We start from the raw sequence: 6,065 nt of genomic DNA on the forward strand, positions 1-6,065 counted from the left end.
TCACAATACCGTTGATCTTGAAAGGGCCAATGAATTTCTGTCCAAGTTTTTGTGAAGGAACGTTTAACTTCAGATTCTTAGTTGATAACCACACGGAATCTCCTACCTTGAACATGGGTGCAGGTTTACGGAATCTATCAGCCGATCTCTTATAACGTTCTTGAGCCGTGGTCAGGGATTCCTTCAGAACCTCCAGATTTTGCCTCATCTCAGTCAGCCTTTCCTCGACTGCTGGAACCGGAGAATTAATCGGAGACCTAGGTAAGATACATGGATGATAACCCAGATTGGCAAAGAAAGGAGTGAACTTCGTGGAGGCGCCCTAAGAATTGTTGTATGAAAATTCGGCTAACGGCAGTAATTCCAACCAATCATCATGGAGATGGCTGACATAGCATCTTAGATACTGTTCCAACGTCTGGTTGGTACGCTCAGTCTGACCATTTGTCTGGGGATGGTAAGCGGAAGAGAGACAGACATTAATATTGAGTGCAGAGCAAAACCCCTTCCAGAATATTGAAGTGAACTGTACTCCACGGTCAGAGATGATCTTATCCGGGACCCCATGCAGCCGGAAGACATTCTGAATAACCAAGTTCACTGTATCTTTAGCTGAGGGGAGGCCGGTGCATGGAACAAAATGAGCGGCTTTAGTCAGGAGATCAACTACTACCATGATCATATTCATGCCCCCCGATGTAGGCAGCTCCACATTAAAGTCCATTGAAATAGACCCCCAAGGTCAGGACGGAACAGGTAATGGTTGCAGGAGACCCGTAGGTGCCACACAAGGAATCTTGTAACGAGCACATACCTCGCAAGAGAGAACATAGTCCTTGGTATCCTTCAGGCAAGTTGGCCACCAGAAAAATCGGCTTAGGAACTCTTGTGTCTTCTGTACCCCCCTCTGACCAGCCAACTTGGAGTCATGTACCAACTTGAGGATCTGCAGACGGCTGGCCTCAGGGACGTAGATACGTCGATCTCTGAACCACATGCCACCCTTAAAGACAAGATTAATATCAAAAGGTGGGTTGGCCAGAAATACATCACCGTCATAAGCCTCCCCGCACTTCTTCCACAAGTCCTGATCGTGGATAACTCCGTTGAAATTGGCATCAGATAGAATGGTCTTGGACGGGGCTCCAGGTATGGAATCCGCAGCATGGATTCAGGATAAAGCATCAGCCTTCCCATTACGAGAACCTGGATGGTACGAGATAACAAAGTTAAATTGATTTAAAAATAAGTTCCAACAAGCCTGATGAGGAGAAAGACATCTAGCGGATCTGAGGAACTCTAAATTGCAATGGTCAGTAAGCACTACGATCTGTTGTGCAGCTCTTTGCAGATGATGCCTCCATTCCTTGAAAGCTGCAATAATAGCCAGCAATTCCTTGTCTCCCACATCGTAATTCTTCTCTGCTGAGGTTAGTTCATGGGAAAAGAAAGCACAAGGATGTAGCAGACCCTTCTCTCCAGTTCTTTGGGAGAGAATAGCCCCCAAGGCATTATCAGAAGCGTCCACCTCCACAATGAAAGAAAGTGTTGGATCTGGGTGTATCAACAGCAGTGCTGAGGTGAAACAGATCTTAAGCCGATCAAAAGCTTTTTGAGCCTGTGAAGACCACTTAAAGGGCTTTTCCTTCTTTGTCAAGAAAGTAATGGGACGGACAATATCAGAAAAATTTCGAATAAAACGTCTGTAGAAATTTGCAAAACCAATAAAACGTTGCACCTCCTTAACGTTCTTGGGTACCGGCCAGTTAAGGATAGCCTGAATCTTACCAGATTCCATGTTCAGCCCCTGGGGAGAGATGATATAACCTAAGAACTGTATCTCAGAACAATGGAACTCGCATTTCTCCAGCTTGATATAGATGATTCTCTTTCAAACGTCTTAAAACAGCTTTGACATGTTCTTCATGTTCCTGTAGAGAGTCAGAAAAGATTAGAATATCGTCCAAATAGATCACCACAAACTGGTCCAACAAATCTCTGAAAATGTCATTAGCAAGGTGTTGAAACATTGCAGGGGCATTACAAAGCCCGAAGGGCATCACGAGATATTCAAAGTGTCCATACTGGCATCGGAATGCTGTCTTCCACTCATCCCCTGGATGAATAAATTATAAGCCCCACGAAGACCCAGTTTAGAGAACACCTTAGCATGGCGGACTCTTTCCAGTAATTCGGGAATCAGAGGCAAAGGGTAAAGATTCCGTACGGTTACCTTATTGAGCTCTCGATAGTCCACATAGGGTCTCGGGACCCATCCTTCTTCTTTACAAAAAATATAGGTGCCCCTGCTGATGAGGAAGAAGGACGTATGAAGCCTTTGGCCAGATTTTCATCAATATACTCCTTTAAGGCTTGAAGCTCAGGTGCCGCCAAAGGATATACGTTACCAAAAGGAATAGCTGCCCCAGGAAGCAACTCAATGGGACAGTCATAATGCCTGTGTGGAGGAAGCTGATCTGCATTCTTCTTGTCACAGATGTCAGAGAACTCTTTATGTGCTGAAGGTAAAGTAAATACCTGTACTGGTGGTTCCGTAGCTGTGGACTTGGGGACAGCTTCAGTTAATGCTGAGTTGCTCCTTGTTGGAAAGATAATCTCCTTGGTCTCCCAGTTGATAGTTGGATTCTGAGAACGCAGCCAAGGGATGCCTAAAATCACAGGAAAATGAGGAGAAGAAATTAACAAGAAAGAGAGATGCTCTTGATGATTAGGCTCCAACAAAATCTCAAGGGGTGCGGTCTCCTCATCCACAGGCCCGGATATTAAAGGTGACCCATCCGCTGTCTCCATGGTAATTGGAGAGGCTCTTTGCTAAATTTCAATACCATGTTCCTTGGCAAATGCGATATCCATAAATTGCCACCTGCACCAGAGTCAAACATAGCTGCACTGGAAATCCACTGTCCTGTACACAGGATCTTAATTGGGAGAAAACAGTGAGAGTTCTTTTCATTTAGCTCCTTGGCTGGTGATGTCATAGAAAGTGAATGGAATACAGCATTTAAAGGCAGGCTACATTCAGAGATGTCAGATTCATCATCATAGTTGTCATACTCTCCTACTGCTGCTAGCACCTTGTTAGGCCGCTTGGGACACTTGGGACAGTTGATTAGAAAGTGGTCAGACTGGCCGCAGTAGAAACAGACTTTCTCGAAGGCGAAGCTCCCGGCGCTCATTACTCTAGCGTCTCTGAACAGAATCAATTTGCATGGGCACCTCCTCTACCTCTCGAGATGTTTTACCTGCGGGCTCTTTGGAAGGAAGGGAAAACTTAGAAATACAGTTATATGCAGCAAACTTCTCCTGCCTACGCTCAGTAAGGCGAATATCAATGAGCACACAATGCTGTATAAATGTTTCTAGCCATTGTGGTGATTCAGAGCGAGCTAATTCATCCTTTACAATGCTAGACAGACCTTTTTTAAAAATAGGTAATTGTACATAACTGTCCCAATTAGTATCTACCGCTAATCTCCTGAATTGAGTAGCATACTCAATAACAGAACGCTTAGCCTGGCGTAAAGACAATAAAGTGGATTCAGCGGTTGCACGGCGATTAGGGTCATCAAACATTAATACCATAGTGGCCAAAAAATCGTCCAAATAATTTAACCGCGGGTCACGAGACTCAATCATCGGATTCGCCCAGGCGCGCTCTCGTGCGGTCAGCAGCATTATTACACACAATACTTTGGATCTATCATTAGGAAAACGGTCAGCATGCACATCAAAATATAGCATACATTGATTCACAAAGCCACAAAATTTGTCGCCATCACCATTAAATCTGAATGGGGACAACTTAGGTGGGCTAGCTGGTGGCGGTTGCCCAGATGGAAAAGTCGCTTGTGCAGCCATTTGCGTGCTTATGTCCTGAAAAGCCCATCCATACTGGGACTCTATGCCAGCAAGTTTGTTTTCCTGGGCTGCCATGCGGGTGCTTAAGTCCTGCAAAGTTTGTCCAAACACTTGTTGATTGTGTTCAAAGCTTCCAAACTTCTTTTGCAGACCTTCCACATCTTTCTGCAGTGATCTAATTATGGAGAACACCTGCTCTAGTCTGCTTTCTGCAGTCATTGTTCCAGCAGTCTCCTCTTTTGAGGCTAGGGTATCCTGTAATGATTATAAGGTATAACTCAGGAGACTCTTTGCATGGAACAAGACAACTACAGGACACAGTTTTATAAGTGGTAAAGTCTATATTATCACACGGTGATTCAAACAGGTGCAGAGAGAGAAACTCAAGTCCACAACACTTGGTGTAACTATAAACGCAGCTTAACAGTCTATAGGAAACTTCAGAGGAAAGTGCAATCACGCAGAAAGTCTATGAAGCACAATTATTCTTGAGGATACTTGACACGAATAAGTCCTTGGTAGTCCAAACACAGATGGATATGCTTATAAGGCAGTTCAAATAATATCTTAGCATACCAGGGAGGCCTGGGTAAAAGTCTCAGGTTTAAGCAGAGCAGCAACAGCTTACATGTCCAGCAAATGCAGATGGAAACAAACACAAGCAGCCAGATGGAGGATTACTGGAAACCGATGTATGCAGCAGAAACTCAGAGCTGAGTAGCAGGATCTCCACACAGGTTCACAGGAGCAGGTGCTGGTGCAAAGCCAGGGAGTCGCCAGGGTGGAGCTGGATGCAAGGCAGAATACTCTAGCACAGACTAAAAGCTGGGGTGGAGTTATATAGCAGGAAGACACAGTGCACATGAGACCAAAGACGCCATTTTGGAAAAGGGCAGTAATGCACAAAAGGTAATCAAAATGTCCTGACATTCTTCTTGCTGCGTCCTGCAGGCCATGTCAGTTATATTTTCTGCCTACGGCATGAGTATCTGACTCTGGTAGTACCCTGATTGATCCTGCTGCGCTTTCTGACCTTGCCCATTTCTATTCCTCCTTCCCTGCCAGTCCTGTCTTAGTGTTTCCTGATTGCTTTTGTATTTCCTGGTGTTTGACTCGGCTTTGGCTCAGACTTGACTTTGCCTCTGGTCCCTGGTACTTCTGCCTTTTGTCTGGTATTAACCCTTTGGCTCTCCACTGACTCTGTGCTTGTTTATTCCCTTTGCACTGTCTAGGTTTTGACTCGACTTGTTTGACTATTCTGCTACCACCTGGTGGTAGCTTTGCTGCAGCACTGCAGGTCTGCTCTTGCAGATTTGTTACTATCCTTCCACTATATTGCCATCTAGTGGAGGTTGCAGTTACCTGCAAAGCTGCTGCGTGACACATACCCATTATAGTCTATTGTACTATTCATATCTATGGACTATGTGTCCTTGAGAAAAAAAGAAAAAGGAGACATGAAGCCAATGCAAATATATGGGTCAGTGAAAATGTTGGACAGCACACGGATGTTATCCTAATTGTATAGTGGCATGTAATTGTTTGGGCACCTGGTCAAAATTGCTGTTATTGTGAACAGTTAAGCCAGTTGAAGATGAAATGATCTCTAAAAGGACTAAAGCTAACCATAACACTTTTCCATTATATTTTAGGCAAAATAATAATAATAATAATAATAATAATAATAATAATAATAATATATATACAGTATGTGGTTTGCATGCTAATGACTGGCCAATTTTTACAATTCTGATCACTGTCCGTTTATGAGGTAATAACTCTGGAACGCTTGCATGGCTCAAAGTGATTCTGACATTTTTTTCTCGTGATATATTGTACTTCATGAGAGTGGTAAAGTTTCCTTGATATGATTGCGTTTATTTGTGAAAAAAAAATGGAAATTTGGCGAGAATTTTGAAAATTTTGCAATTTTGCAACTTTGAATTTTCATGCCCTTAAATCACAGCGATATGTCACACAAAATACTTAATATGTAACATTTCCCAAATGTCTACTTTACATGAGCTCAATTTTGGAATCAACATTTTTTTTCTTAGGAAGATATAAGGGTTAAAAGTTGACCAGTGATTTCTCATTTACAACATCTTTTTTTTTTAAAGGATCACATCACATTTGAAGTCACTTTGAGGAGTCTATATGATAGAAAATACCCCAAAGTGACACCA

The sequence above is a fragment of the Ranitomeya variabilis genome, chromosome 4, assembly GCF_051348905.1.
Source record: "Ranitomeya variabilis isolate aRanVar5 chromosome 4, aRanVar5.hap1, whole genome shotgun sequence".
NCBI classification, from domain to species: domain Eukaryota; kingdom Metazoa; phylum Chordata; class Amphibia; order Anura; family Dendrobatidae; genus Ranitomeya; species Ranitomeya variabilis.